This window comes from Dermacentor albipictus, chromosome 5, assembly GCF_038994185.2.
Source record: "Dermacentor albipictus isolate Rhodes 1998 colony chromosome 5, USDA_Dalb.pri_finalv2, whole genome shotgun sequence".
NCBI lineage: Eukaryota > Metazoa > Arthropoda > Arachnida > Ixodida > Ixodidae > Dermacentor > Dermacentor albipictus.
Genome location: NC_091825.1, coordinates 128,922,360 through 128,945,014, shown reverse-complemented (window position 1 = coordinate 128,945,014; position 22,655 = coordinate 128,922,360). Strand labels below are relative to the sequence as shown.

The 22,655-nt window shown below is 47.5% G+C and overlaps 1 protein-coding gene across 2 annotated transcripts in view; it reads right to left on the bottom strand.

Moving 5' to 3' along the window:
- The window catches only part of LOC135906350 (protein shisa-4-like), a 184,461-nt gene that overhangs the window by 80,548 nt on the left and 81,258 nt on the right, over positions 1–22,655 (bottom strand). For both annotated transcript variants that reach the window (XM_070538887.1, XM_070538886.1), the window contains exon 2: positions 6,261–6,410. The gene's annotated coding sequence lies outside the window, so the exon portion shown is untranslated. The remainder of the gene's footprint in view (positions 1–6,260; positions 6,411–22,655) is intronic.

Genomic DNA, 22,655 nt, shown 5'->3' with positions numbered 1-22,655 from the left:
GGGTATATATCAGCTCAAGTGGCTGAGGAGTTCTATAAACATTTATACAGGACCAGTGGCACCGACGACGATAATGGCAGATAGAATAGTCTAGAGGAATTTGAAATCACATAACGTCGGAAGAAGTAAAAAAAAAAAAGCCTTGGGAGCTATGCAAAGGGGGAAGGCAGCTGGGGAGGATCAGGTAACAGCAGATTTGTTGAAGGATGGTGGGCAGATTGTTCTAGAAAAACTGGCCACCCTGTATACGCAATGCCTCATAACGTCGAGCGTACCGGAATCGTGGAAAAATGCTAACATCATCCTAATCCATAAGAAAGGGGACGCCAAAGACTTGAAAAATTATAGACCGATCAGCTTACTGTCCGTTGCCTACAAAGTATTTACTAAGGTAATCACAAATAGAATCAGGAACACCTTAGACTTCTGTCAACCAAAGGCCCAGGCAGAATTCCGTAAAGGATACTCAACAATAGACCATATTCACACTATCAATCAGGTGATAGAGAAATGCGTGTAATACAACCAAACCTTATATATAGCTTTCATTGATTATGAGAAAGCGTTTGATTCAGTCAAAATCTCAGCAGTCACGGGGGCAGTGCGGAATCAGGGTGTACACGAGCCGTATGTAAAAATACTGAATGATATCTATAGTGGCTCCACAGCCACCGTATATATATAGTCCTCCATAAAGAAAGCAACAAAATCCCAATAAAGAAAGGCGTCAGGCAGCGAGATACGATCTCTCTAATGTTGTTCACATCGTGTTTACAGGAGGTATTCAGAGGCCTGGATTGGGAAGAATTGGGGATAAGAGTTAATGGAGAATACCTTAGTAACTTGCGATTCGCGGATGATATTGCCGTGCTTAGTAACCCAGGGGACCAATTGCAATGCATGCTCACTTATTTGGAAATGCAAAGCAGTAGGGTGGGTCTAAATATTAATCTGCGGAAAACGAAAGTAATGTTTAACAATCTCGGAAGAGAACAGCAGTTTAGGATAGGTAGCGAGGCACTGGAAGTGGTAAGGGAATACATCTACTAAGGACAGGTAGTGACCGCGGATCCGGATCATGAGGCTGAAATAATCAGAAGGATAAGAATGGGCTGGGGTGCATTTGGCAGACATTCTCAGATCATGAACAGCAGGTTGCCATTATCCCTCAAGAGAAAAGTGTTAAACAGCTGTGCCTTACCAGTACTCACGTATGAGGCAGAAACCTGGAGGCTTTCTAAAAGGGTTCTACTCAAATTGAGGACGACGCAACGAGCTATGGCAAGAAGAATGATGGGTGTAACGTTAAGGGATAAGAAAAGAGCAGATTGGGTGAGGCTACAAACGCGAGTTAATGACATATTAGTTGAAATCAAGAAAAAGAAATGGGCATGGGCAGGACATGTAATGAGGAGGGAAGATAACGATGCTCATTAAGGGTTACGGACTGGATTCCAAGGGAAGGGAAACGTAGCAGGGGGCGGCAGAAAGTTAGGTGGGCGGATGAGATTAAGAAGTTTGCGGGGACAACATGGCCACAATTAGTATATGACCGGGGTAGTTGGAGAAGTATGAGAGGCATTTGCCCTGCAGTGGGCGTAACCAGGCTGATGATGATGATGATGATGATGATGATGATCATCATCATCATCAAGTTGGTTGAGCAGATGATGATCAGTTCACAACCAAACTCGGAGAAGTCACTTGTTATTAAAAATGAAGCGCAAAAACATAAAATTCATCATATCCTGAAGTACAGTCGCTTTAAAGAAGATAATAATAAAAAAAGATGAAACAGGATAATTTCTTATTTTTGCAATACCGCACGACAGACATGATACATCATCAAAGTCAAATTCACACGCAAACACACAGTCACAGTTGATTAACCTAGAAAAAAGAATACAATTGGAATGTAAGGCAACTATGTTTTAGGAATGCCACTGAAGGGGGGCCTTCAGAGCAGACCGTTGCGACGATGCGTTACTCCGTGATCCTAGAAGGTTTTGTTTGTGAAATTACTGGCAATCAAGTTGGTTTAGCGTCGTTCTCAAGAACATGTTTATGTGAGTCGGGTCGGGGACAACTTATGAGGATGTGCTCGACGTTTCCCGACGAGTGTCCACATTCGTATCAAAGCAAAGATGCACGACAAATGAGGCAACATAATACTGTATACGTCGCTTCTAACCTTAAGCGATGGATCATAGACTCCATGTCGCGGCTATCCCCAATATGCCTGAGGAATGTAAGTGTGGATCCACTCCATACAAAAGACAGTTCACTGAAGTGAGACTTGAAGCCCTGCCTTACCCTCACATTTGTTTATTGCATGAAATCAACCAGGCAGACTTACGTGCGTCAGAAGCAAGTTCGTCTGCCTCAGTGTTTTCAGAGACACCAACGTACCCAAATATACATTGTAACTTGGTCGAGTGCTCTGGCAACTCTGGCTTAGCTACATTATTGTTTCCGATCCTATATATTTCAGCACAGATTTTGGGTCACGCAAGATAAAACACTGCAAACACCCGACAGTTGATTTCGAATAAATTAACATGGACTATACCCTGTTCTAGTTTGAGCTATAATTTAAAAAAATATGTAAGGAGAAGTATTTCGCGAAGCCCTGCTATCGTTGTGTGCGTTACATGTACGCGTTGTTCGTCAGGTCGCTGTACGGTTTTACGCGACTCTTCACACACAAGAAAATTACCAAACCTTCCCCTACCAGAAAATGGGGGTAAGCGAAGCTTGTCCTGCATGCACTTGACCTTCACGGTTAAGTAACCCACAGGTAACAGTGCCAGATTGCTTCGGCCTCCCGCTCCCTCATCCCGAGATCTTCTCGTTGTTGTCGAATTTCCTGGGCGCTCGGGTGGCTCTAACAGCTGGATCGGCGCGCCGGCGGTGAGCCCTTTCACGGGCTAATTCTCGCCGTCGCTCGTCGAACGCTGCCCGTTCCTCGGTGGAACGCACAATGCGTGGACGTCGCATCCGTTTTCCGAGACTGAACTGAAAAGAAACGAAGCCGGCGCAGCGCGCGCGATACCCTTTCCTGCCCTTTCCCTCCCCGGCCGAAGCGAATGGCTCTGATTGGTTGCGCGCGTGGTGTGAGCGCGCGCCTATGCAGCTGGAATTCTTGCTAATGACTCACGCTCCGGCGCCGGCGCAGCTGTCCACTCATTGAAGCGCCCTTTCTCGCAGCTGCTCTGCTCTGGGATCAACTGAGATTTTGCGTGACCACGACGACGCCACTTGTGAGCCAATACAAGCTTCGCTTGAAAACGGAAAGCGACCTTCATTCGAAGAATACGACAGTTATATAGTCCATAATGCGAGTCGGAGCGCCTCCCTCTTCTGGGTCGTTATAAGCCACACATGCCGGTCGTTAGACGCCTGATTAAACAACGACTTCCGGCCTCGTCAGTCATCTCGACGCTCCCGAGAATTCCTGCACGCTTACCTCCAGCGGAACACAAACGCGCCGCCGCAAGAAGAGCGATAGAATAAAACAAGAAAGAGTGAATGAGAGCGAGGCTAACGAAAGAAAGGCACGTAAAAGACGAGAGAGTTGAGGCGACGCCACCCGCGCCACCCACGCCTCCCAGTGTACGGTACGGGAGTCGACACCCGACGCACGGTGATGCAGTTCGTGGGGTTCAACCTCCTCTCTCTCTCGTCGCCTCCCCCCCCCCCCCGGCTGCCGTAAAGGCGGCAACGAACAGAAGACGTGCTAAGGCTGTTTGGTGTCATTCTCATTTTTCTTCTTCCTTTGGAAGTCGTGCCGTCGTACTGACGCTCTTTCCACTTCCCTCACTCCTCCCCCCCCCCCCCCCGTTTTCTTCTACGTACACGCCCTCCGAACGTCGCCCACTACATCCCTCGGCAAGCCCCTCCTTTTCCTTCACATGCACTCACACCGCACGTGAAACATCCCTCACCCGCCGCACCATCTTCCAACGTCCTTCTCTCCCGCGAAGCAACGTCGCGCGACTATTTTTGGGCGATTTCGCGACGGACGGCATACGGGACGTGTCGGGGCCTCGGCGCGGCAATATTCGCGCGCTTTTCAATCTTCTCAACGGCTTCCCGCTTCTTGGCTGAAAGCGCTTCCTTTAATTTACAGTATGCCGTATGTTTGAAACGGGTGCTTCCGACGCCGAACCCCATCAGCTCGTATGGCCCCGTTTTTATTTCTTTGGTTTCGTTTCTGGCGGTTTCTATTAGAATATTTCCATGTCGTTCACCGAAATATTGCGCCTTTTCCTAGCGCGCTTGCAAAGATGAGTTGAGGGCCGTTTGGAACAGGAAGAGCTGCTCCGGAGAACAAGTTACGGACGCCCCTAACGGCCTCGTACGTATGTACTCTTGCTTAGCGGAGATGTGTGGCTTGTGGACGGGTTTATGTTCGTGGTACGGACAGGTTACATATATTCGAATTAGCGATAGCTTCATAGCGAAACGTTTGTAGAAGCTACGCATATAAGGGGATGCGTTGTCGTAACAGAGTTATACATGCTTAATATATAGCCTTTCAGTGCGGTTTTTAGAGGAGTTGCACCGTCGAGTGCATGCTCACAACACCAAGGAGGGCCTCTCTGACACAGCAACAACAATGACAACAAAAGCAAAATATTAAGGCTAAAGTGTTGATCAGAAGTGACTAAAACAAAGTAACCAAAAACGTGGTACTGTGTATTAAACCAATAGGCACAGTATAGTTGTCAGATTCCTCGGTTGGTCGTTAAGCTGCGCGGGCACGACCTTCGCGTCGTGAAAGCCGGGGTATTTTCGCACCATGCAGTCTACTGTAGCTATACCGACGACAAGCATATTTGTGTTTGTGAACCTAGTAGATCTAGCGGCACCTTTACACTATATATAGCAGTCGCGCTTGTCTTATACTGCAAAATGTACACCGTTCCCGCGCCGTTCATTTTGCCCGCCATTTCTCGACAACGTTTAATATTCAAGGCACGTTGATTCGTCTTTCGCAACCTTGTAGCTGCAACTTGGCTTCCGGTCTGCACGTACGCGTTTCCTTCTGCGCGAAGTCATTTCCGGAGTGAACGTGGCAGATCGGAAGACATAAAAGGAGGACGAAAGAAAGGTATTTTCCAGGCTCCCATCCATCGGCAATGTCGCGATGCAGAAAGGAACAACGCCGAAGAGAAGAAATGAAATGGCTAAAACCATTTCCTCCCAATTCCCTTCTTAGTGCTCAGAAGGGGCAACGCAATGAACAGAAACAGTGGGCGGGGTATTCGTCAGACCGGGTGGGGGTAGGCGGGAGGGCAATTGCGTAATTGGCACCGTTGAGTTCCCGTTCGCTGACGCGGTTCCGCGCAGAACTAATCGGCGGACAGGCAAAAAGGCGCTCACGTAACTCTACGCGAATAGCGGTTGGCCGAATCCGCATTCGTTCCGCTTCTGCTGCCCCGTGGAAGCTAATGGCGGCTATACAAGACAAACAGAAGTTCCCTTGAAGTGAGGGATCGCCTACGTGTCTTCTTTTTACAATCCTCATAGCCGGGCCCCATTCAGTGACTCGCAACAGAGTCCAATGAGAGACGACTGACTGAGTCGCTGCGAACATTTCGTCATCTTCCACGAACGTTTCTTTATCAGGTGGGACCGAATAGCAGCAGAGATAAGCGCAGTTCTAGCGATATGCCGCATCCTGCATTTGCTTTCAGAGACAGCTTGGTTTCGTAAGTGATCTGCCATTGGCAGAACACCGTCGCTAATATCATGTCGAAAATCACGGTTGGCTCGCATCTCCTCTTACGAACAGATTCAACGTAAGACGTTCCTCTGTAATACGGGACCAAGGGCCGAACTCACAAGGCTTTTTTTGTTTGTAACTGCTGTTTGTCTACAGCTGACCGCGATTGCTACCATGTCGAACAGCAAGATTGCCTTGCGCTTTCTTGTATACAAACTGTTATTGTAGAAGAACACTTCTGCCAATACTGGCCCAAATCTTTGGCCCATATCGCTGGCACTTCGCTGGCCTTCATTAGTAAAGCGTTTCCCAAAACTCTCCACACTATGGCGTCCATGGAACTTCTGGAACAGAGGTTTGTGGAACTTTCGGGCCTGTGCTTACAAAAAAAATTTCTTACGCTAGAAGACTTCGCAAGAGCAGATGTAAGCCAACCGCCACCAATAGCAAACATCTATTACGAACGAAAATCTTTGTGAATTCGGCCCCTAGTGCTAGGGAACGCAAGGTACTGACAGCATTCGTGACTCACGTGCAGTCTGTTGAGTTTTGAAGATGTGGAAGCGGGTGACAAGTCCTTGTCAGTCAACCAGTGGCTTGGACGCTTTTCGTGGGCACTGCGCCTGCGATGCTACGTTTCTTCGTAAGGCTCCTGCAGGCCTCCGAATGACGGGACCTCATCCTACAGAAAACAACAAAACGAATTACCGAAAAGCTCTCCTGTAGTTTAATAAAAAGACACCAATAACGATACATTTTATAACTTGTGCTAACATTACATTACATTACATTACATTACATTACATTACATTACATTACATTACATTACATACATTACAACTTGTGCTAACTTGGACAGGTCGCTAGCATAGTACGTTGCCTTACAGAAAGACGACTCATGAACGGACATAGGCTTCGCCGCATAGTTCATATGTTTTTACATTCACGCAGTGTTGGCTTATCAAACAGACATTTTCTGCGAGAATGACAGGACCCGTATTCACAAAAACATGTTCTTGCGCCACAGCTGTACTACGTAAGAGCATGCGTTAGCCAATCCTGATGTCGGATATGGCATTAGCGAAGGCAGCTCCAATAACCAACACCGCTTACGAAAGAAAGCTTTTGCGAATTATCGCCAGAATCTGAGCCCGTGAACCTATCCTGACTTATAGTACACTTCGTCTTTACTTGCCCTTTCCCTTCCCCTAGTGCAGGGTAGCAAACCGGAGGCTTTAACTCTGGTTAACCTACCTGCCTTTCTCTCATTTGCATCTCTCTCTCTCTCCGCTTCGCTGAACCTTCTAACGAAGCTAGTAAACGAAGCCTTCTATGCGCTCTCCTGTGTACGCCGCTTAATGCTACATACTTCGGGGCAATCTTTAAATGACGAATCCACTTCACCCTTATTTCACCCTCCTAATCTTTATTTCACTCTGCGTTACTGCCAGCGTCCAGAACGAGGCTCGCAGATTCGGCCGCAGTGCGGGTGGCGTGCCGCGGGGTTGCAGCGAGCCAGCGGAGTGAATATTTCACGCGGCGGCCCGTCTTTTTTTTCGCGAGAGGCGTGGTCCCGACCCTTCGTTCTCTCCGGAGCACCGAAGTGCAGGAGGACCGCGCCGGTCGGTCGGCTTGCTCCGGCTTGTATAGACCGAGTCGGGCGCAAAATTACCGGTGGCCTCGGAGAAGGAAAAAAAAAAATGAAAAAAGCGAGCAAGCCAGCCGAGGAAGGATAGCGACAGGCGCACCCGTTAGCGCCGCTGGCTGGATAATAAATGAATAGGTAAAGGAGGAAGGAGACTGAGGCTACGGCTAGGATAGAAGGGGAGACGGACTCCGGGTCGTTCTTCTTTCCCGCGTCTTCATTTTCACTCAACCAAGCGTGTAGTCCACCCCCCTCGCTTCCCTCCAGCTCCCGCTCCATCCTTCGCCCCCCTTCCTTCTCTCTGTGCTCCCTCTCGAACGACTCGCGTATTGGTTTCTGCGGGCCTCTGTGACGGCCGCAAGGCACGCCATCGCGAAGAAGACCCGCGGGGCCTTGTACTTCCTGTCGGGGTGTCCTCTTTCCTGACCACTCCACTCCCTCCCCGAAGATGTCCCTTCTCGATTCATGTTCTTGCTCTTCCACCTTCTTTTTTTTGTTTTCTTTTTATCGCGCTATATATTTCTGTTTTTCTCATTGCCTATTGTTTGGATTCTTCGCGAACGGCGAGTGGGGCAACAAGAAGGCGCAGAAGCTTCCCGTTGCCGCCTTGTTCGCCGACTCTGTAAGCTGAGCTTCGATTAGGTTGCCGAGTTGCACTGTTTGGGTGCAAGTCGCTTGTCAGCTTATTGCAGTCTCTGTAAGCTGCCACCGCGCTGACGTAGCCGAGTTGCACTGTTTGCGTGCGAGTCATTCGTAAGCGTAATGCAGTCTCAGTATATATGGTTGAGCTGCACTGGTAACGTAGCCGAGTTGCACAGATTTAGTGCGACTCACGTGCAAGCGCGTAATATGTGCTATGCCGGGCTGAACGATTTTCTTTGCGCCATTTGCTTACGACGTCTCAAGTGGCACAGATGGCACAGACCGTTCGATATATAAAAAAATAAGGTATTTAAGGATACAGTATTTTGGATGCGCAACAACAGTGAGACAGCGATGCATAAGAGGACGATAACGACAGAAAAAGGCGAGAAATTTTGCTTGCAGTCATAAGTGACTTCTAACAACCGTGTCAAAAAAAAACGTCCTGGCGTGAAAGCCGTAATCTTGTTCACGTTTTGGGACCCTAGCAACTCTCGATCATATATATTTGGTGTCGCTCACCGCTGAGGCGTTATGCCGCAGCATACGTGCTGACAGATTAACAAGTTCCACATAAAATAAGCAGCGGCAGTAGCAGGAGAGAAGCATTGGGAGAGAGAGATACTTTAATGAAGGCTGAAGAGATAAGCAGCAGTAAAGAGACGGGTACGCAAATTTGATTGATTAGAGGAATGGTGACTTGCGCGAGCTTGGCTGGGCATACATGCCTATCTTTATTGTCTATTGTGAAATAAGCAAACGCGCAATCTGTTTCATGCCGAAATGTTAGTGCCACCTCCTTAAAGTAGCGTGGACACGTGCTTGGACAAGCACCTTCGCTGCATCGTTTTTTTTTTCCGAACCGCCACAGATTGGAACGGCCTTCGCCCCCCAACATCGCTACTACCACTTGTCCTTCTTCGTTTATAGAACTTGGAACAGACCATTTTGGGAAATGGTTATTTATCACGATGTTTGCGCTGTTTCATAACAACCCATCCCTTATGTAATGCCCCTACAGGGGACTTTTAAGGCAATAAACTGAACTGAACTACACACCCGGTACACACAGACACGATGGGGGCCTATATAACAACAAGACAAGCATGCTCGCCGGCGAATATTTGCATTTCCACCGACGTTCACCGGCACGTAAATGATTTTACCATAATGGCACGTCCCACATAACAACTCCATCCACGAAGTGTACGAACTGCACTCCTTTCCGAACGTGAGTGAGGAAGCCTGTTGAAGAGGAGAGAATGGACAAACAGCGCAAACTCTTGCCCGGCGCAGTTAAACACTGTTGCTGCTATAGGTCGCCACGGCGATGCAGCCAACATCTCCGAAATCGAAACCAAAGAATCAATAACACTTTGAGTGCACCTTTCGGTAGAACGATTCGGCAAACTGTGTTGCGTGCTACCAAAAAAAAAAAAAAGCAAGAAGGAATTGAAAGTGGGATCTCGAACAACGCCCACCCGCCTCTGGCTCTAAGCGTGAAACAAAGCAAAAACAACCTGGAAGAATATCCATCGCTGGGATTTCGCGGAGCTCGATAACACGGGCTGCAATTGTTTGTCCTCAAACAGAGGAACACACACAGCCGGGAGGCGATACACTTTCCCTGTTGACACTACATACCTGCGTCGCTGGGTCGTGGATTCCCGCTTCAGCTCGCGTTAAAAGAAGGAAACGCGGGCCACTGGCGCCCCATCGTGCACGGAATCAGCCGCCGGAAGGTATACTACTTTGGCTTTATCGGATACAGTGCGAATTTTCAGCTGACCGGTGTGCATGCGTATTCTCTTGCTATCCACTCTTTCAGTGCGGAGCCATTATTTTGCGTCATACTGCGTACTTTGCGATATGCATAGTGAAATGTCTCGTCCGTTTCCCGGCCTCTTCAATAAAACATTCACGGATCCGATGGCGGGACCGTACCAATGTCCCCTATAGGACGAAAGCCCGCTATACCATTAGGCCACATACGCGTGCTGAGAAAATACTTTGACTTTGACTCCTCCATATGCGATCACTGCCACTTTGAAGAGACCATCGAGGAGCTCTGCCGCTGCATTTGTTTCGATGTACAAGGTTGGGTCTTCTGGGCGCGCGCTCAGGCAATTGGATGGTCGAACATTCACAGACGATAAGCTCCTGGGTGCATGACCTCGTCAATCATCTACCCAGAAAGCTACGCAAGCTCTAATCACTTTGCTAAAATCAACAGACCTTAGGGGATGCTTATATAGGCACCCCGTGTCTACTACTAAGTACGTGAACTACCTCTTTTCATTTTCCTCTCTCTCTCTACCAACGCCAGCTAGCGTTTTGAGATGATTAGCGCCGTTGTCACTCCGCGCATAGCAACAATTTCCTACAAAAAAATAAGAGAGGAGAAAGAAGAAAGAAAGAAAACAGAAGAAAACCTAGACGACGCACATGTGGGCCACAGGAACAGGAATGAAACGCACGAATAATTGTCTACCTTACCACTGTCCTTCGATTGCGTCACGTCGCATAGCAACAAGATTTCCCTGTACTGAACCGCCTTCGGCATTGGCCCAGACGAGTAAAGGAGCAGGTTGTGACGTTTCTGCGCCGGAGCACGGTAGATCAGTGGCCGTATCATCGTTGTCTTGCTGCTATCGTCACGTTCGCGCCCCACACACAAATGCTTGCCGTACACTGTAAAGTGATTTACACTCTTAAAGCTGAATAAGGGTACAAATCGGTCTATAAGTCGCTCATTTACACCATTTAGTGTAAAGGAGTGAGCTATAGATCCATTTGAACCCTTATTCGCTTTTAAGGGCGTAAATTATTTAACAGTGTACACAAACATATTGGCTCATATGGTAACGTTTCGCAGAATCACGAACGACGCACTGTACAGTCAGCGGACCTGGCAAGAATGATTCGCATAACACGTTTTCCTCACAGTGCGTGGGATCCGCATAATAGGTTTCGTCTGATGGCAGCGCGAGTGAAAAACTGTCGTCCTGACGGATCTCCGACATAAAAGAAAGAAAAGCCAGCTGCTTAACATTCGTAGCAAAGTTCAAGATGCGACCATTTCGCATTTCCAAGCGCACGTTTTTGTTACTTCTTTCCAGTAGAGCTTGCCGAAAGTCTTTAGTACCCACAGTGTAAACTGACCCAAGTGCCACCACATATCCATAGAGTAACGTTCTGCAGCTTCTCGGCAAACGTTACCAAGCACTTAATATTTCGAACTCGCATTGAATCACGCACGGTGGACGCTGGTGCACGTTCGCAATAAGATGCTAACTTCGCGATTACGTACGCACCTGCGCATTGAAATGTAAGAAACACTACGCGAATAACAGTGCTCCACTTTGCCCCTCCCCCGGTACAGGGTTGCCAACCGGAGATAATCTCTGGTTAACCCCCCTGTCTTTCCTTTGCCTTTCTCTCTCTCCCTCTCTCTCTTAGGGTTTTCCCGCATACAAAATTGCGACATGGCGATGTAATGCGCGCATGTACATTCTTTTTCTTGCAGGTTTTTTTTTAACTAGTCGCTGCCTCTTACGCCGACGCCGCGCTTTTTTCTTTTATTGATCGAATCGAAAGAAAAAAAAAAGAAAACGAGATGTCACGCGTCTATTTTAGACTCCATATTTCAGAACGCGAAAGTTCTTTTCTTCTTTTTTTCTTTCCAGTTCAGTTTACACGTTCCATTAATTCTTTTATTGACAAATAAAATTATTATTTCACATAGACGACGGCCCTCTCTTTTCCCAATCCAGTTGCCAGTTTCAGATCGTTCTTTTTATATACTGAGAACGAGTTCTTTCACGTTGCGTTTTTATCCCTGTCTGCCGTATTTCTGATCCCCTTCGGTCGTTGCGTCTTCTACGCGAATCACGGGACGTTCGATTGTTTCGTCAATGTTTTCTTTCTTTTTTTCTTCCCCCCCACACCTCGCTGCCTTTCGGGGAACTCCAAATCGCATACACAAGAAAAGATAACGCGGCATGCGCCAAGTATCGGGTTGTTCGCTTTGGAAAACGGCTTTATTTCTTTACCTTTACCTGACGCCCCCGTACAGGCGCCGTTCGAGGGAAGGATCCATTTGGCGTTGTTTACCGACGTAGGCCAGACGAAATTCGCTGCGCTCCTGTTCGTCTGCTTTCAATCTCTTTCTCTCACATCCGTATTTCTTTCTTTCGCTTTAGCGGCATCGCCAGTGCACGACAGTTCTTTCACACTCGGGTGGTGGCGTACGTGCGCATTACTTTCTTTTTTGTTTTTGTTTTCCTCAGAGTTTGTTTATATCGGGGCGGCAGAGCGAAGCGTGTAGCTTCGGGCGCGAACGGGGTGCCAGTCTTTTCGGCGGTCCATATACCGGGCGCGCCTTGGAGCGCATCTCGCAAATGGAGGAGGCATGTCCGACGCTCCCAACAAATTTTCCTCTTTTGCCTGTTTTCTTTATCTCCTCCTCCTTCCCCTCTCTCCCCCTTCTTTATACTCCGGTAATCTTCTTTTCCGAGCTTCCGATTTTTTGGGGAGGTCCTTTGTGTGTTTTGAGCAAGGCATTACCAGCGCTTTCTTTTTTAAGCATATATCTCTTCCAAAAAATTTTGCCGGGCCTGTTGTTGTCCGTTATCTTTGTTTTATAGCTCTTCCGTTTCTCGTCCCCGCCCCCTTTTCTTTTTTGTTTGCGAGCGCGCGCGCGTGTGTGTGCGCGTGTGTGTATGTGCGTGTGTGATTGATGATACAGGTCAGGTGTGTTTACGACAAGCACCTCTTAAAACTTATACAACGATGAAAAAGGCAAAAAGAAAGAAAAATAAGGCAGCATGGTTTGCATTGAGGTGCTTGCGCAAGAAATGCTGCTCGCTATATCATTGGCTGATAATATCTGAACACGCAGGCTTCGTTGGTTTCGCGAGCATAATGTAGTATATAATTGAACCCATGCTTTACAGTGTTTTTTTCTATTTTCTTCTTTCTGTGAGCGGTCCCGAACATGTCAGGAGAGGATGGCATGGCTCCAGCGTCTGCGCCCAGTGAGGAGTTTCACAAGCTTGTATTCATCCATCTTTATTTATGGTAGCGCATATGAATATAGACGAGGCCCTAACGTCAGGGAGAGCCACCATTCCGTCTATATTTGGTCCTCGCATACGCCACGTTTTCTTAAGCTTCACGGCGTCATCCCATATGTAAGACGGAACACTCTACACCTCTGCGCCTCATGCACTGTTCTGTTATGCTTGTTCGCAGTGTTGTGCACTGGTATGAAAAAAAAAAAATGACAGAGAATACTACTAAAGAAGCGCTCCCTGCACTGAAAACCCTGAGTGAAAAAAAAAAAAGAAAGAAAGAAAGAAAGAAAGAAAGAAAGAAAGAAAGAAAGAAAGAAAGAAAGAAAGAAAGAAAGAAAGAAAGAAAGAAAGAAAGAAAGAATCAACGCACTTTAGGCGATATTCAATTTACCATGCGTCAGCTGATTCCTGGCAATGGAAGCTACAGCTCCCCAGCTCGGACCCATAGGTGCAAATGGCGCGCTTCTGAACCGAGTCAGGCCGGCAGCCGAGGCCAGCGGAGCCCAGGACCTGGTGTCCCAGCCCATTGGATCTCCAAGACCACCATTCTCTCTCAATTAATGTTTTCATCATCGTCATTCACAGCAGTTTTCAGATCATTAGTACCATCATCATTAAATGCGCAAAGCAGTTAACGACACGACAACAAGGTCACAGTGACAAGGACGACAGCGCCGGCACAACACCAATGACCTCGAACGTTGCAAAATAATCCATAGTTAACAAACGCGCGATAGACAGGGACGCAGATAGAGGCAAGGACGTTCATGCGCCTTTATCCGTCCGCGTTGATCACCCTATTGTTAATTATGCACCATTAGGCAATTTCTGTAAAACCACACGCGTCAGCGAACTTGCCGCAATTTCCTTCTTTCCTTCCCTCCTCTCTCTCCCTGTGAGCTTTGCTTTCCCCTTTCCCGTTCCCCCGGTGTAGGGTAGCCAACCGGACGTTATTCTGGTTAACCTCCCTGCCTTCTTCTTTTCTCTTTCCTCCTCCTCCCTCCCCTACGTGTGTATTTGTTAATGCGAAAAAATTATGTGGCTCATATGAGGCAGAAAATCCGGCGTTGTTGTCGGCGTTGGCGTGACCAAAGTCATAGAACCCTAGACTCTTGGTGGGAGTCGAACGCACGACCACTGGTGTTAATAAGGGTGACACTAATGAATGTACAGTTAATTAAGATGCAGTTAGGGCAATCGAAGCCACGACCTTTGATGGGAGTAGCAACCATGACCTTTGGTGCTAAGGCGAACTTAATTAAGGCACAGGTGATTCATTGTCACCATCAGCCTATTATATAGGAAGATGGCCTCTCCCTGCGATCCCCAATTAACCTGCGCCAACTGATTCCAATTTGCGCCTGCGAATTTCCACATTTCATCGCCCCACCTAGTTTTCTGCCGTCCTCGACTGCGGATCCCTTCTCTTGGCACCCATTCTGTAACTCTAATGGTCCACCGATTATCTATCCTACGCATCCCATGGCTTGTCCAGCTGAATTTTTTTTTTAAATATTGGCTATCCCCGTTTACTCTCTGATACACTCCGCTCTCTTCCTGTCTCTTAACGTTACGCCTAACATTGTTCGTACCAGGGCTCCTTGCGCGGTCCTTAACTTGTTCTCGAGCATCTTTTTCAACCTCCACGTTTCGGCCCCATATGTTAGCACCGGTAGAATGCATTTATTGTACACCTTTCTTTTCAATGACAGTGGTAAGCTTCCAGACAGGATCTGGCAATGTCTGCCGTATGCACTCCAACCAATTTTTATTCTTCAGTAAAATTCCTTCCCATGATTAGGGTCCCCTGTGAGTAATTGACCTAGGTAAACGTACTCCTTCACAGAGTCTAGAGGCTCACTGGCGATCTTGAACTCTTGTTCCCTTGCCAAGCTATTCAGAATTATCTTTGTCTTCTGCATATTAATCTTCAAACCCACTCTTACACTTTCGTTAAGGCCTTCAATCAGTTGTTATAACTCGTCCCCATTGTTGCTGAACTGGACAATGTCAGCTGCAAACCGAAGGTTGCCGAGAGGAGATATTTGCCGTTTACCCTCACTCCTAAGCCTTCCCACTTTAATAGCTTGAATACTTCTTCCAAGCACGCAGTGAGTAGCATTGGAGAGATTGTGTCTCCTTGTCTGACCCCTTTCTTTACTTTTCTACCCCTTCCTACTTTTCTTGTGTAGAATTAAAGTGGCTATGGAATCTCTGTAGGTATTTTCCAAGGTATTCACGTAAGCGGTCTGTACTCCTTGATTACGTAATACCTCTATGACTGCTGGTATCTCTACTGAATCAAACGCCTTTTCGTAATCTATGAAAGCCATATAGAGAGGTTCATTGTACCCCGCAGATTTCTCGCTTACCTGATTGACGACATGGATGTGATCCATTGTAGAGTATCCCTTCCTGAAGCCAGCCTGTTCTCTTGGTTGACTGAAGTCAAGTGTTGCCCTTATTCCATTAGAAAAAACCTTGGTGAATATTTTATACAATACTGAATGTAAGCTAATCGGCCCATATTTTTTTCAAATATTTAACCACTTCCTTTTTGTGGATCAGTATAATGTAGGCATTCTTCCACTTCTCTGGGACCTTTTAAGTCGATAGACAGTTCGCATAAAGGGCCGCTAATTTTTCAAGCGTTATGTCTCCTCCATCTTTCATTAAATCGACTGTTATTTCACCTTCTCCTGCCGCTTTTCCTCGTTTCATGTATTGCAAGGCCCTTCTAACTTCATCGCTAGTTACAGAAGGAACCTGTGTAACCTGTTCATTACCACTTCAAATGGAGGTATCATGGCTGCTTTGGGTACTGTACAGGTTAGTACAGAATTCTTCCGCTCTTTTTACTAAATCTTAGAAATTGCTGATGATATTACCCTGCCTATCTTTCAGTGCATGTATCTTGGTTTGTCCGATGGCTAGTTTCCTTCTAACTGATTCCATGGTGCGTTTATTTTTTACTGTTTCCGCAGTCTTTCTCACGTTATAATTTTGAATATCCCTTACTTTCTCCCTGTTGATCAGTTCTGACAGTTCCGCGAATTCTATCTAATCTCTTGAGTTGGATACTTTCATTCTTTGTCATTTCTCTATGAGCTCCTTCGTTACTTGGGAGCGCTTACCTACTGGTTGTTTTGGTGTTTTACCTCCAGGTAAGGCACCAAGGTAATTAAGGTATAGATCATTAGGCCACTCGAACCAACGACCTTCTTTGGGAGTCGAACCCACGATCTTGTGTTGTGCGCACCTTGGGGCGAACCATCGGTCACGTGACGTCGCGGCGCTTCTGTTGACGTGGCCGCTCGAGTCAAGTCGCGATGCTTTTGTATTCATCCACGTAGGGATAACTAAGTGTCCCGGGAATTTCGACATTCCCTTTGAAACTGGGCGGTTTCACAGAGTGGTTCCACCGAATTGAGCTCAGCGCCGCCCCTCGACAGATGAAGGCGCTACTCTTCTCAATAATTGCCGTGGATGATCATTAAGCGCAAATACCACTCCTGTCGATGGGTGGCGCCGCTATCTGCTTTCTTGGGTAGATCTACTTCCTTGTGCAGTTTAGAGCATTGGTAAACAAAAAAAAAAGCAGAGAAGAGATTGATACCACCGGATGATTTATCGGCATACGTAGCGATGCAAGGTAGATAAGTTTTGAGGAAAAGAGATTAAGGAGACGTATACAAAAATGCTAGGATGAAAAACATGTATAACATACCTGATTAAATCAAGCAGGCTAGGTGACTATTTGTCACCTCCCCTTCTCATAGGGGATGCCAGTAATAATAATAATAATAATAATAATAATAATAATAATAATAATAATAATAATAATAATAATAATAATAATAATAATAATAATAATAACTTACTCAAGGTGGTGTTGTCTGGAGGAACGCTCTCGAATGCGGGGGTTGGCCTATCATTTACATCAACTATGGTCGTTGACAGCCGATGAATAAAAGATGATATGCACGCTATTTCAACTCAAGCACAATTTGCATATATGCGCCAGCCAATCAGAGTCCTTTATTTCTTTGACGTCAAGCGGGTTCGTGGCTGTAAAACGGCTGCTTTTTCCATACAGATCTGTCCTTGTGTCACTGGTTTTAAAACCAGTGACACCTGAAACCTGAAGCTTACTGAAACCTGAAGGTTTTGGCAGACGTTATGGGTGACTCTGATATCAGTGCTTAGCCAATGTTATTAATTTAGCTTGAAACATTGAGCTTTCATTGAGCTTAGCGTTTACATTATCAAAACAAGGCCATTAAGCTGTGAAGGGACTCCAGCTGGCCCGGCTCTCGTTCAGAGGTGAAGAGCAGTCAGGCGCACCGCAATTTTGTGGGTGAAGCTTGCGTTGAAGTTTTAGGTTGTCGTCGACTCTATATAAAGATTAAATCAATTTCCAGTCTTTTTAACATTAATCGCGTCATGCCAGCATTGCACTGCTAAGTGAATTGCCCCTGGCGCAAAATGGGTTTGTATGCATCTGTGCATATGTTTGTATGCATTTAATACATACATATGCGATAATTTATTTATGTGTAACTCTGTTCTCGTTCTCTGTTAGTTTATAAGCAGCAATGTTTAGTACAGAGCATGCGGACTCGAGAATCTCTGTAAACACGATAGGTGCTAGTATTGTTTCTTCCTGATGCTGGTCTCGTCATCGTGACCCGCAATGTTTGCATCGTCATTTGATGAAATAATATATTTCTAAGCAAACTTTTGTTTGTTCGTACTAAATACTTCTTTCTTCATACATCACGATTTATGAATGAATGAATGAATGAATGAATGAATGAATGAATGAATGAATGAATTGTTATTTCTTGATGACTGTAGCAGAGATATGCCGCATGTCTGTGTTTCAGTACGTTCGCTGGTGCGTTGGAGGAAGAACTTCATTTGTCTTTTTCGTCTATGGGAGAGAGAGAGAGAAACTTTATTTCAATGGAAAAGATTTGATGGAGGGGTGGTCGGAGCCTCTCAGTCCAGGGCCCCACTGGCCTCTGCCGCCTGCCTGACCTGGCTAATTAAGGACTTTTGTCTTGCCAGGTCGGAGCGGGCGAGCTGTGCCTCCCACTGCTCCATTGTGTTGCTGGGAACTTTTGTTCTCGCTTCTTTTGCCACGTCAAAGTGCAGCAGCTTAATCGCTGACCCTTGATAGGTTCACGCATTCTGTCAAACCAGTCTATTAAACTCTGACATTTTGGAACTGTTCACCGGTACTAAGCTGGCGACACGGAACAGCCGGATGTCTTGGCGGGCCCGAGTAAGCATTATTTGCGGGATAGATAATACCGCGAACGACGGGTGATTCACAAAAAATCTCGAAAACGAGGTCTTCTGAAAAGAACAATGTCGTTCACAGGAAAGCGTTAACTTCTAATTATTGGGGTTTCCTTTCTACACCGTCTTTTCCTTACACTCTTTCTAATAGCAGGAGTTGTTCTTCAACTCGACTCTTGCGTTCTCTCTCTCTCTCTCTATCTTTCTGCCGCGGGGTCGAGCAAAGGTGAAGCGGGACAGATACGAAGGGCCGCGCCGTTCCTGCAGATATCCTCACACCTCCGCTCGCTCGTTCGCATCCTCAGGCCGAGGCGCAAGAAGAAGGAACAGAGCGACTTCGTGCTGATAGCCGTGAAAACAGCGCCCCTATTTAGCGCTTCCAGAGCGCGCGCTCTCCGCCGGCATGTGCCCAATTCCGGGAAGCGCTGCCGGCCGCGTCTCGCCGCTCTGCAGCCTCCGTAAAGCGCGCGCCACGAGGAAATGAAAGCCCCGCGGGCGGCAGCCGCGGCTTTGACTCTCCCCGACCCGGGAGACGCACGAAGGACGGGGACAGCTGCCTCGGACGTGACGCGGTGTGGGCCGTCGCCTCTCCAGAGGGGAACCTGGCAGGCTGGCTGCGAGCTTCCGCAGAGCGTGGGGGAGGGGGGACGAGGGGGAGAGCGTTGGAGTTGTGTGCGGGCACTCTTTGCCAGAGCCGTGTGTCGCCGTTGGGGGTCGCTCCATTAATTTCACCAAAAGCTATACCAAAAAGCTAGGGAGACTGCATACTGACACCAAGGCCTCCCTGTCGAAAGCCTTCCAGTTTAGGGGAGCGTGGACTGGCCAGCGGTCGAAATGAGAGAGATAAGCTTATTAAGGGTATTGATTGGAAAAAGCAGGGATGAGGTTGAGCAGGGGTCGTTACAGGCAGGAGTAACCTTAACATATGTAGATATAGGTGTTTTAATGAAGAGAAAGAAAAAAATAGAGGACACTGAAGTTTCGCCTTTAAGAGTGGAACGCGATAGCATTCAAATATCTCTGACTGCTGCTCACGTTTCCCGGCAATTTCAGCTTATGCAACCGTAATGTTTACCGGGAAATGCTGGCGGCGAACGCTATGCACGAAGGCGAGCTTTCTGGTAGAAACGCGGCCTCTTGCGTGGGCCACGTTGGATGGATGGATGGATGGATGTTATGAGCGTCCCCTTTGGAACGGGGCGGTGGGTTGCGCCACCAAGCTCTTGCTATTATGCTGCCTATTGTTCTACCTTGGTTAAACAAGAAAAAAAAAAGAAAATAGCACTATGAACACCCACAACCAAATTTTCTAATCTCCTATTGCGAACTGTGCTTTTGTACGTCTCCTTTTTTTTGTCGTTTCCCTACTTTTCTTCCCCCAATCCTTCGCTGTCTTCCACCAATTCGCTGTCTGAAGGTGCCGAACGGCAACCTGTGTTTGCGTGATGCAGATGTGCGACGACAGGGTGGGGCTCTCTTGCAGGCAGCATAGTGGCGCGTAAGTCACTGAACGTAAGTGAAGCGCTTTGGAGCGTTAGGTAAACACCCTCCCCAGTCGGTAGCCTCTTGTCTATGGTGACTCATTCGCATGCTTTTTAGGCACGGTCCGCGCCAGCGCAGATAGGCCATCCGAATTATAGCAACCGCCGACGTCAGTCTCAATCAACCCGCCAGCCCCTGGTTTCTCATGCACGACTCTCCGCCTCCACCCCCCCCCCCCCCCCCCCCGGCGACATTGACGGATATTTCCGTCGCTTTCCCAATTTAGTGCTAGCGACGTGCGTTTCTCGTAACGCTCCCTAATTCACTTAATGATCCGTGCGTCAGATAGGGATCGGAAGCTGCACCGAGAACACGGTGCGAAATACGGGAATGAGGCATCATATGAGGACGAACATAAATACACGCGCTGAACAGTGCATATAATAACACACGTCATATATAATAAGGAGTAACGCTAGACAACGCGGAACGAGCAGATAATGAACCGCGTCGGCGGTTCGTTGCGCTCATTACATCCATTAAGAGCATGCTTGCGTCGCCCGGTCGCAAGCAGCCGAGCTCATCTCTTTCTCTTGCCTGCAATACTTTGGCATGCGCTTTCTTTCTTGTCTCATTGCATGATCCCATTTTGTACGTGTGCTGTTGTTATCAGGTTATGGGCAGGTCGTTAGTGGGCCGGTTTCCGCATAATGACGTCGTTGTTAACACGGCTGCGCTTTGTCGTCCGGTCAGAGCCCTACCCTACTGTAATTATATTCACTTTGCACGACGTTCCGCGTTTAGCTGGCACTGAATGATCTTCCCTTGTCCGATCATAGAGAGTCTTCGTGCACATGCGCCCTGTGCTCGGGCATGTGTGTGTATGAAGGCTTCCTAGTCCGATCTCAACTCCAGCGGCGTCGGGAAACCTGTAGGAACGCTGCTTAAATGTCATTAAGAGAAACATATAGTGTATAACTGCTGCTACGTAGAGAATGTTACAAAGTGGAAGTACTCGTGTGGAGACGACGTATATGCAGTGCCAGAGAACGTATTTACCACCGGAAAGACAAATGGAAGAGCAAGAAACATAACGCGTATTTCGATACCGGGGCAGCATTGGAGCCCGTCTATACATTGACGACCAAGAACACAGCTTCGATCCTACGTATGAAAATTCATTTGGAGCGCGTCTCTGCGACTTGACGCGATCTCGAATCGACGAACACTGCCGAGAAAAACACATTTAAACTCTAGGTTTTCTTGTGCATTGGCGAACTTTCCGCCAAGCTTCAAGGTAGGCTGCTCAGCCATTATCTTGTTTGGACACAGAAGTAGCCTTCATCGCTATTAACTTCAGTGCGGTCTTCGCAAAGCTGTCTTCTGAATGCCGGCCTAGTCAGTATTGAAACAAGAGTTTGGGTGGCCGTTGTCCGCTTTGCTGCTTATTTAGCCGCCTACGGTGAGGATTGGGGCGCTGTGGCACCATATGAATGACAGATGCGGTTTGTCTTGACGCAGCGCAGTCTAAAGCGCGGTCATAACAGAGCAAACGAAGTTTTCTTAGAATGAAATCTTGATTAAAAGACCGTGGTTGTGTGCCCTTATACATCTTCTAACAACGTGCAGGAGGTAAACGAAGGAAATGCGAGCTCCTGATTGTGAGTGGCGCACATTGAGCTCTCACCTTCTCGCCCTTTCTACAACTTTGGCAACTTGCTTGTGCCATCCAAATTTTATATCGCTGTGCATCTCAGCGCAAGTGCTTATGGTTCAATAAAATATTGTTCTACAAAAACTGCCGAACTAGTCTTTAATAAAGTTTCTTCTTCTTCTTCTTCTTCTTTCTTCTTCTTACATGAAAAAAAATTTACACGATGTTTAACTGAAACTCAGTCGTTGTAACAGATGGAACGCTTCGCGAGGTTCTGGTGGCACGATCACGGCGTATACAATCTCTTTGGTCAAAAGACATAGTCGACATTGGGGACAAGAGGTACACGTGCGTCGGATTCCGAGTGCCACATTGTTGAAAAGTATTCCAACCGTCACAGTGACTACGCGTACGCCTAATGATGGACACTTGCTTCATGTTCGGACTCTTTCGGACGGAAAGAATTCGAAATGACACTGGCATGCGAGCGCCAACGTTCCTCTCTTGCACAAAGCCCGCCGCGCACCAGGCACTCGACATTCCCGCTCGACATACCATCCACCGTCGGCAACGCGTTCGACTACAAAGTGTCCGCATAAAACGAAAAAGAAAGGACGAACGAACGAACAAAAGACAGAAAGCAAGAAAGAAATAAGCATAGCAGGCAGATGCGCTTTCGTCATGACTACCAAGTTTGGGCTGCGTCGGACTTCCAGGGCAATTATACATCGCTCGCGTGCCTTTGCGTTGCCCCGAGAGAAGAGAAAGAAACAGCCTGGAAGGGCAGACACCGTGACTTACGCGGTGAAGACAGGTAGCGAACATCAGCCGAGTCTTTTCCGCGTTCGAGAATGCGCCTGGAGAATTCACGGCGGTCGACGAAGACGAGCACAGTGCTCGTCTGTTGCTCCCGTGCCGGAATTTTAGCTGTGTGTATACCCGGCCGCTCCCCCCGTCGCGACGTCGCCGTCTTCTCTAGGAACGCGAGACGAGCAGCGGGGCTTGGAGAAAGGAAACGACGGGGAGCGGGAGGAAGAAAATATGCGCTTTGTTTTGCTGGTTCTTGAAGCCTGTGTCTGGCTGATTTGCCCTAGCTTTAACCGTAGCCGAACGGAGGAAATAAGC